This window comes from Zalophus californianus, chromosome 4, assembly GCF_009762305.2.
Source record: "Zalophus californianus isolate mZalCal1 chromosome 4, mZalCal1.pri.v2, whole genome shotgun sequence".
NCBI lineage: Eukaryota > Metazoa > Chordata > Mammalia > Carnivora > Otariidae > Zalophus > Zalophus californianus.
The window spans coordinates 176,272,768-176,283,280 of record NC_045598.1 but is presented as its reverse complement, the minus strand read 5'-3'; the positions used below and the strand labels follow the sequence as shown (position 1 = coordinate 176,283,280).

Genomic DNA, 10,513 nt, shown 5'->3' with positions numbered 1-10,513 from the left:
TCCATTTTGAGTTAATTTTTTAAACATTTTACTTTTTTTTTAAGATTTTATTTATTTATTCATGAGAGACAGAGAGAGAGAGAGAGAAGCAGGCTCCCAAGGAGCAGGGAGCCCGATGCGGGACTCAATCCCAGGACCCTGGGATCATGACCCGAGCAGAAGGCAGACGCTTAACCATCTGAGCCACCCAGGCACCCTGAGTTAATTTTTATATAGTGTGAGATAAGGATCCAATTTCATTCTTCTGCATGTGACTATATCCAGTTGTCCCAGAGTCATTTGTTGAAAACACTATTCTTTTCCCATTGAATGGTCTTGGCATCTTTGTCAAAAACTAATTGTCCACAGACACCTAGACACACAACTCTTATTGGAGTCATGAGAAGGAATGGACTGGGAGTCTTATATAAATTGTACGGAGAAGAGTGATGCCTCTTTTCAGTAAGTCCTTTCCTGAAACACAAAAGATGGGGGGGACTGATTAACCATCACTGTTTTCCAGGAATACCGAGCTCAGGTAAAGTCCAACATTGTCAATCCCTCCTTTTGCTCAATATGAAGGAATATAATAGGTTTCTGAACAACTAAAGTACAAACCTCCTGAGTGAGACAAGGCAGGATCTCTCTAGGACTTTTGTTGGTGTTGTTCCTATAAAATAAGTTGAACCGTCAGCTGAGAGGTTATAGCTAAGGTCAATTGTTTCAGAATCTTGAAGTCCAGACATTTTAAACAGGGATACCTGAAATGAAAAAGAGAAAATATTAATATAAAAAATTGAATTAAAGCAAATAACTAGGAGTCGACCCTGTGAGTCACAGGTTTAATGGATTCCAAGAGGCTGGTGGAAGAAAATCTTTCGATTAAGCAGTACTGATGTGGAAATACATGAAGGCCACCCAAATGAGAATGAGCAAAGACTATTTATTCAGAGCTTGCTATTGTATGGGAGTCAGCCACCATCACTTACACTTGGCAGAGACTCAACGCAGGGAGATTAGTGGGCGAGCCGTATAGTAGACTAAAAGGGAAGAAGGACTTTAGGTATGCCCTGATAGGAAGCTGTTGGCATGAAGAAGTCGGAATGAGACTAACTAGAATTAGGGCATGCTATGTAACAAATTAGGGGAGCATTTTTGGCTTTTTATAGTTGGTCTTAAATTGGAAATGAGAGATAAAAATTTGGGAAGCAGGCAGTTATTAACCAAGATCTGACCATTGGGTCAGTTGCTGCAGAGATGGTGATTTGGCTACCAGGTTAATTGCTACTGAGGCTGTGGATCAGAACTCTATTTTTATAGATAGTCTGGTTATTGCCTATTTGCATATTCAGTCACCTAGTTCAACCATTTCTTACTTTTCAGCCATTAACTTACTTGCAATAAGTTGACCAGTTCAGGGAAAGCTAGTGATCCAGATCTTCACTGCTCAGAGATTGTTAGTTGCCTCCATCGTCAGCCACATGAAAGATCTTCCTGATCTTTCTTCATTGGGATTATCTGATGAAAGAGCAGCTGTGTGAGAACATTCAAGGTTCTGGATGGAATGCAACAGATCAGCATAATGGCCAGATGACAAAAACAAGAACAATTAATAATCCCTTATAAAAATGCTTCAAAACAAATCCCAGTTGCCCAACCCAAGCCAAGAAAACAAATACCATCAGCCATGAGGACTGACTTTAGAAAGCTAAATAGCTTTCTCCCTAAAGCAATGTATAGCCTGTTCCACCCTGACTGCTTTGTTAATCCTAGTACAGCAAGAACTATTAGCAATAGCACAAGTACCACTATTACTAGCCAAAAAGAAATTTATAGCAATGCAATTGTCCATCACGCCAATGAGTTGAAACTGATCTGTGTTCCATCTAAGCAAGAGATGGTATCATTAATAAGTTCTGCAAATTAGTGCTAAGTTTCTTTTTTTTTTTAAAAGATTTTATTTATTTATTTGAGAGAGAGAATGAGATGGAGAGAGAGAGCATGAGAGGGGGGAGGGTCAGAGGGAGAAGCAGACTCCCTGCTGGCAGCAGGGAGCCCAACGCGGGACTCGATCCTGGGACTCCAGGATCATGACCTGAGCCGAAGGCAGTCACTTAACCAACTGAGCCACCCAGGCGCCCCTAGTGCTAAGTTTCTTACACCTTTTTCTATTTGTGTGATTCCCACTGATGGGAATATTATCATGAACAATGATTCAGTAATTCCTACAGCCATGTCCTGAATAATCAAAAGTGGCTTCATTTTGAAGGTTTTGTCCGAGTTGGAATTTCTAGCTGCAGTGATTTATAGAATTAGGGTTTCTCTTTATAGACACATATTGGACTACTATTCTTAAAGGCATTAGTGTGAAACAGAGTCAGGTTTCCTGGTCACAAACAATGTAGCACCAGTAGGGACACATGAGATCTAGGGAAAAAATGAGTTATACATGTCACAAGGTCAAAACAAAGGCCTTATATCATTTGGGTTACATATTTGGATCCCTGTTAATTTCATCCCTCTGGCAAGCATTTGGTCCATTGCCCTGAGAAGATTGTGGGAAATAAAGTTTAAAATTATGTAGGGTCTGGTTAATACATTGTAATAGTTGGTGCTTTTTCACACATAGACACTGATAAAGTCACAGGCTTATTTGTTTAAGGTCATTTTTCCATGTAGGTGGAAATAGAATCATCATTCTCTATAGTCTCGTTAGACCGTTCCTCATGGTCCCATTTGGTGAGACTGGAATTGCCCAGAGGTTTTATAATGGAATGCAGCGATAGATGGCATATCCAGCTGTCAATAAGACTGAAGGCAGTGGCTACTGTTTGAGATAGTCTGATGATGGCATTAGAATGAATATGTTCTGACCTAACAATTACATAAGGAGAGGAAAAAAGGAGAGAAAGGGCCATTATGTGGGAATGACAACCAAGACTCTATAGGATAAAGATAATGATGATTAGCAGACAGATAAAACAGGAATCAGACAGGTCTCGGGCCAGCACTCTAGGCAGAAACTACTCATTGTCTGAAGCCACCTGCTTGTTCCAAAGGTATTCTGCGAGCTGTATCCTTCCCAAGATCATTTGGTCTACAAGATCTCTGAGTGTCCTCAATTTGAAATCCCCAGTTAGAGTAACCTTCCAATGGTGTGGAATTCTTAATTGCTTCTTTAATTGTTAAACATGAAACCAAGCATTGACTCTCTGGCATTTCACTGTTTAATTTGTTGTTAATAGTATCCGATAAAGTTCCTTCCACTGAGATCAATGGCAGTGGTTTTCCTCTGATGTATCTTCCAATAGAAAAAATAGCCTAGTTGAACATCACGAAGATTTGGAAAAATGTTTTGGGGAGGGTACTCTTAACCACTGGTGATAGAACTGGGTATCATATAAGAGTCCTCGTAAATCTTTTGCCATTTCACCATGCAGTAGGGTGGAATCTAATATCGGAGGTAAAATTCTCAAATGTGTTTATCTTGCAGTTACCAATTCACATGGGGATAACTGATGTGTCCCTAAAGGAGTGAATTGTATGGCCATAAGAGCTGCTAGTGAGAGTACTTTTGGCCAAGAGAGCTCAAGGATTTCTGAAAGTTTCGTTAATTAAATTTAAGGATTTCCACCAGTCTTTTCAACCTTTTCAGAAGATTTGTGGGTGATAAGAACGGTATGGTTTGTTTTTTTTTTAATTAAAAAAAATTTTTTTATTATGTTAATCACCATACATTACATCATTAGTTTTTGATGTAGTGTTCCATGATTCATTGTTTTCGCATAACACCCAGTGCTCCATTCAGTACGTACCCATCACCAGGCTAACCCTAACTTTTAAGCTAGGGTAACATCTTATAGAATTTTCTCACAAGGTTGTCAGTTAAGTGTGCATCCTGATCACTTGATATAAAAGTCGAGATGCTCCAGGTTGAAAACACAAAAATCAAGCAGTTTTTTAGTAACCATAAGGCCTGTAGCTTTTCAGCGAAGAAATGCTGCAGCTCATCCTGAATATAGATATACTAAACCATATTCAAATCCCATATAGGCTGAAGCTAGTTAAAATCCATCTGAAGGTGTTCAAAGTGCCATTGAGGGTCCCGGCTGGGTCTCCCCTTTACCATTTTTCCAGGATTAAGTCGTTGACAGGTGACTCATGACCTGAAAATAACCTCAGCTGTCTTTTTAAAGTTTTCTCACTGGTATTAAGATAATAATCAATTCATTTATTCCATGATGAGTAGTTTCATGAAGAAATTTAATTAATATCCATTTGAACTTATCTGATTTAACCAGGTGGCCATCTTGAGAGTGCCAGAGATTATCTGAGTAAAAGATGCAACCAGATCCTTCCTTTTCAAAATCAGATACTATATATTGATATTTTTAATGGCCTTTTGGAAAGCCTCCAGAGATATATCCTTTGACGGTTTAGGTAGGATCATAATCTTGGTTAAGGCAGCATTTTTAGCATAATGAGCTGCTAGAGCATTTTCTTTAGCTTCTGTTTTTATCTCTTTTTTACATGGGCCTCAATCTTTATAACAGCCATCCCTCTAGGAACCTAAAATTTCCTTAACTTGTTGTCCATTTTTAGGAGGATATCAGCAGAGCTGAGAACCCCCTTTGTTATGATTAAAGGATCCCAGAGTCTTGTGCTACTCCAAAAGCAGATCTGCTATCTGTATATACGTCTATTCTCTGACCATTAGCTAGGTGAAAAGCTCTAGGAAGTGCAGTAAGTTTTGCCATCTGGGCTGATTTTACTTGAGGTAAAGGACTATATTCTAAAGAACAATCTTCTTAAGTCACTGATAGCTTATCCTGCTTGATAACCTCGTCTCAGTTGAGGAATAGTCCCTCAACAAATAATATTAGGTCAGATTTCTCAATGGGATCTCTAATACATTGCACATCTGCAAAGTACAGAAAGATCCCTAACTGAAGTAAGACAATTATCTTGTCGCCATTCTTTTAGAAGCAGGAGAGTGGCAGGTTTCAGGTTGTTTCAGGGATGAAGAGTAATGTGAGAGGAGAGAGTAACAGAATCTCTTAAGACGTTAACCAGTTGGCTGAAAAGTGCTGCGTGTTCTCAGTCAATAGTAATGTCTGTGTTGCATGAGGAACCATGAGGTTAAGTAGAGAGCCTAGAACTAGTTCAGCAGAAGCATCGACAAGTTTTGCCATGACACTGATTACCTGAAGTCAAGGGGTAAAAGCCTTTACAACTGGGTCAAGGGTGAGTCAATAGTAAGAAACTGGTTTTTGATGATTCCTATGAAATTGAGATGAAACCCAAAGGGCTTGTTCAAATTGTTCCTGCATAATTCGATGAAATGGCTTTTGTAGTTAGGAGTGCCTAAGGAAGGAGGTTATTATAGGGCCTTCTTTAGGTTACAGAAGACCTGTTGAATTGGCTCCCAGATCAGAGTCTCTTACTGAAGACTCAGACAATTTATAAAGAAGTGTTGCAATCACAGAAAAGTTTGGTACCCGTTGCCTTCAATTTCCAGTTAAGCCTAGAAATCCTCCCAGTTGTCACCTTGAAAGAGGTCCAGAATAAGTTTGGATAGTCTTTAATCTATCAGGAGAGTGTTTCCCTTCCTTAGCTGGGTCATTTCCAAATAAAGGACTGTGTTGTGGAACATTTGTAATTTATCTTTTGAAGCATCATGTTCCTTTCCTGTTAAGGCTGACAATAAGCAAATGATCCTTTTTACAAGCTTCCTTGTTCCCTGAACAAAGTAAGAGATTTATATTAATTATATTATATATTATATTGTGTCAGAACTGAATCACAAAGGAAATTTGGATCTTATAAATCCTGATTAAGGACCTGAGAAAAATAGTGGATGGCTTCAGTGCACCCCTGAGGCATGACTGCCCAGGGATGTCGTTGCCCTCCTTGGTGGAAGGCAAAAAGGTGTTGACTCTCTTGATCTAGAGACATGCTGAAAAAGGCAAAGCAAAGATCCACCACAGTGAAGAAAGTGACTGTAGGCATAATCGATGACAGTATGCTATCTGAATTACATACTACACAGAAACAAAAGATAAAAATTTTGTTGATGGTCTTGAAGTCTTGAACAATTTATATCTTCATCCATTTGGTTTCTTTTTTGGCAGGATAAGAGTGTTACAAGGGCTACTACAGACCATAAGAAGATTTTTGAATATATGGTTTTTAAATATAGGTTTGAGCTCTTCCTTTTTGTTTGGCCTTAAAGAATATTGGGAAAGTTTGGGTGACGGTTTGGTAAGATCTATTTGAATTTTAATATGTTCTCTTCCAATTCCATTCCGATTCCAATGCTGGAATTTTTATCCCACAAAGTGTCAGGTATTGTGTCAATATCTTTATCAGAGGAATGCATTAAATATTATTTAGAAGGTAAAGGTATATCCAGAGCAAAAACAACTTGATTATGAATAGAGGAGTCCTCTCAAATCCCAAGAAATAGTTCCTCTCATGTGCATTTGCAAAGCCCATTTGCAAAATATATATCTACTTATTAACTACTTATTAACTCTGCAAGGGTGGCATCGCAGAACAAAACAAGGAATGTTTTTCAGTCAAGGATACAAGGGTTACAGTTAAAGGCTGTGGATTATTTAAAATACCTTCTCCTGTGTGCTACGTTTTCTCTGAGGAAGAGTTTGAATAATGGTGGTAGTATTTAACATAGAAAGAGTAGTACCCATTATCTACCAGGAATTAGTGAGGTTGGCCATTTATATTTGTAATTCACTTTGTTTGCTTAAAAGTAATCCAGAATATTGAATGCATTTTCCTTCCTTATTGATCTAAATTGAAGGGGGTTTTTTTTGTTTGTTTGTTTTGTTTTTTTCTTTTGTTAAGATGAGACGATTTTTTCCAGTGCCCCTTCTTTTTACAAAATCTACAAGTGTCCCTATCAATAGGTGGCTGGTTGGGAAGTGATCTACTTAGCTATTTGATCTTTAGGGCCACAAGTTTAAGTATTGCCTCATTTTTATCCTAAAGCCATTTCAAAATGTTATGTCAGGTGTTTTAGTTCAGATAACAGGGATATTTCCTATTCTAATTTCTTTCTTTGAATTAGGTGCCCAGTTTCAGGTTCAGCTCCATTGACAAAATGAGACGAAAGGGCTGCTGTTCAATCAGCATCTTCTTTCACACCCACATGGTTTTGGAAGATATGTGTTTTAGTCTATCCTAAAAAATATCCCATAGTTTCGTCTTAACTTTTATTGCATGATTAAATGATGGCCCAATCAATGTTTATTAAGAATGTTTCGTGTATGGTGTTCAGGAGATTTTGCCCTGCTTTTGGAGCTCCTTTTTGACTCTCAAGCTTATTGTGGAAAGAGGGATCCTGTAGGTCACATTCTGGGTAGGTCCAATCAGTTTTGCCATATAGGATTCAGCATCTGAGCTTCCAACCGACATGTGTACAAGTTAATATAGGTCAAGTAACTCTGGGTTATATGCACCAAAAAGAATTCTAAGTTCTTTTATGAGTATTTACTGGTCTTGTCCAGGTTTAGAGAAATCGTTATAGCTCTTAATTCAGCTTGAATCCAAGGTTTAGATTCCATAGTTCTCTGCATACCTAACATATGGGAAGGATGCATTTTTAGAGGCAACTGGCTTTGTTGGTTTTAGAAGAGTTGGGGAAAGGTAAAGGGTCTGGATGAGGGGAAGCAGATAGAGGGTTTGACAGAGCTGTGGAAGGAAAGAGATTGGAAGGATAAGAGGGAAGAGGGAGAATAGAATATAGGGAAGCAGCTAAAGGACAAGGAAGAAGAGGGCTTACTAGGGAAATTACTTTGTTGCTTAAATTTGTCAAATTCCTCATAGCTTTGGTCAAAGAATGAAGTAATACTTTATTTAAACTTTCTTTGGAGGCCTCTGCATACCAATCAAAAAATGCTGCCCATGTGAACTGAGAAATTGTATTCCTTCCTTTCCTAAGGAACCTTTCAAAAGAACAATTTTGTGGAAGCCAAATGCCCCCCTCACCCCAAGTGCCCACTAAAGGTTTAAATCGTACTTGGGAAAATAATGTCATTTGGAAAGATAAGTACTAGAGTAAGCACTGTCATGAGAGTAGATACATGAAGCAACAGTTTCCCCAGGAGAAAACTGAGATTTTAGATGATCCCATGAAAGCTGGCAGTGCTGGTAGAAATGAAATAAATGTTTATGCAGCGCACATCTCAAACCCCAAACTCATGATTGGTCACCTCCAAACATAGACTCAACAATCTGTGCCTCCTGGCACATGGAATACCATAGAGAATGCTCTCTCTGAATCAAAAAAGGAAAAAAAAAAAAAAAAGCCCTCAGGACCAAAACTTGATATGGAAAGAGAACCTCATCCAATTTTACTGGTAACTTACAACAAAGTTTGTCCAAATGGGCAGTTGTGGTAAGAACAGCAAACTCATTGGTCTGTGAGGCTGCCATGAACAATAGGCTTTGAAGGCATATCTGTGTTCTATCATATGATTCTCCTTCTTATGACATGGCACTTTTAGGCAGCACTCCACAGAGCAGTCACACAAATGCAACAAAAAGGGATGAAAAGAATGGCTTGATTCCACCAATGATGCTAAACAAATGGGTGGGCACTGATAACAAAACCTGGATACCAAACTCAGAAGAAACGACCAAAGAACTCAACAGGAAGAGAGTGGAGTTCAGGTCTGTGCTGACTTACCACTCACTGTGGACTTGACAAGCAGCGAGCAATAAAACACAATGGGTTCTGGGTGCCCAGTTGAAAACTGGAGGCCATGGTGATGGTCAATGCAAACTGTGTGTTGAAGGAAACTCTGAAAAAGCTGTGGTAATAAATGAAGATCACTGAAATGAAAACAAACAAATGTTATTCAGACCTGAGATGAGCAGAAACTCAAACGCAGGTAAAGTAGTGGAAAGCTCTAGAGTGGAAAAAGGGAAGGCTTCAGGTGTGCCCTAATTGGAGATGTTGGCTTGCAGAAGCTAGAGGACTAACTAGAAGTGGGCCATCCTATGTGATTGGTCAGGAGTACATATTTGGCTTTCTATGGTTCATCCTAAGTTAGAAGTCTGGGCAAAAATTACGGAAGCTGGCAATTATTAACCAGGTCCTGATTTGGGACTGATGTTGAACAGGTTGTATTTGTCTTCTTAGACTAATTGCTATAGAGGCTGTGGGTCAGAGCTCTATTTTTGCATATGGTCTGGCCATTGCTTGCTTATATATTCAGTCCCTTACCACTCATTGAGTTTTTTGAAGCTGAGATGTCAATTGTATCAGTGGTGTTGTCCATGGCATTGGTTACTACCCCAATAAGGATGGATGACTTGAGAATTCCACCAGATGTGCTTGGTAGTCCAAACAGTGGCCTATCTGGGGAAATATCTAGACCATGAATGGTCAGCTGGGATGATTAGTCCTTCTAGTTTTATAAAAAGTTCTTAGGCTTGAGCTTGCGATAACTTTTCAGATCTTGGAGGCAAAAACGAGTTACAAGGCAACTTTAGAGTCCCAATAAAAACCTGGCAATCAATTTGTAGTTCTCAGTAACTCCAAGTCAAGAAGGAGGCAGAAAAATTGGAAAGCTTGTTTAGAGGCTAAGATTAGTTCGTAGCCAAATATCGAAGGAAACTGGAAGAACTGAAAATTTGGTAAGGGTTGACAAGCTGTGCAAGGTGAGAAAATGCAGTCTAATTTAGAAGTAAACACCAAAAGGGTTTTTCCACAGGAAATGAGAAAGCTTGGTTACCAGACAAGACTAAGTTTGCATATCGACCAGTTACCTGCAATTTACAGAGGTGCAAAAGAACTCAAAGATAATGAATAGGGTCAGAATCTGATGATCCAGAAGAGCATGCTTAGGTTCCCACTGAAACACAAAATGCTCTTACAGTCCCTTTTCCCCTTTGGATCAAAGACAATCTCAAAGAAAGGTTATTCTTGATCACAAAACAAGGCTGGTCTCATTAGACATGTTTACACAGATGCAGCAAGGATAAGTCAACACCTGAGTCTTCTATTTGCTTTGCTGGACATTTTCATAAAGAACCTCAGATTGGATTTTTCCAAAGCCTTTTGAGGATAGGAAGCCAAGCCAAAACTTCACCATCATTTTTCACCTGCAGTACCTAGTGATTTGGTGGGAAGTCCTCTCTTCCTGAGGTCCCCAAAATATCCTAAGATTCTTGAGCCTGCCTTGCTCACCTATAAGGCTGGGAACCCTGTAAAGCCAGTTACCAGGCCAGCTTCCCTAAGAGGGACTTTGTAAGCATTGGCCCCATACAGTCTACCATAATTCCTAAAAAGTGTCTGGTCACATCTGATGAAACGAGCATCCTTCTCAACTATGACATTCTAGGCAATGCCAGCCTTGATTGCATAACCAGTGTTTCCAATTCTGTCCTATTAACAAGGTGGACAGACTCCTACTGAATCTATGCAAATAACCAGGGTGCCACGAAAACAGGAATCCTCATTAAGAGTTCCCCAAATTTTACCGGGTGAGTCAGGGCAGAAAAGATCAAT

The 10,513-nt window shown here is 39.2% G+C and overlaps 1 long non-coding RNA gene across 9 annotated transcripts in view; it reads right to left on the bottom strand.

The window, feature by feature from the left end:
- Nucleotides 1–221: 221 nt before the first annotated feature.
- LOC113939136 overlaps nucleotides 222–10,513 on the bottom strand; it is a 37,343-nt gene continuing 27,051 nt past the window's right edge. For all 9 annotated transcript variants that reach the window (XR_003525131.2, XR_003525128.2, XR_003525134.2 and 6 more), the window contains 4 exons: nucleotides 8,687–8,832; nucleotides 1,375–1,497; nucleotides 598–740; nucleotides 222–453 (listed from right to left, as the gene is read on the bottom strand). This is a non-coding gene — a long non-coding RNA (uncharacterized LOC113939136). The remainder of the gene's footprint in view (nucleotides 454–597; nucleotides 741–1,374; nucleotides 1,498–8,686; nucleotides 8,833–10,513) is intronic.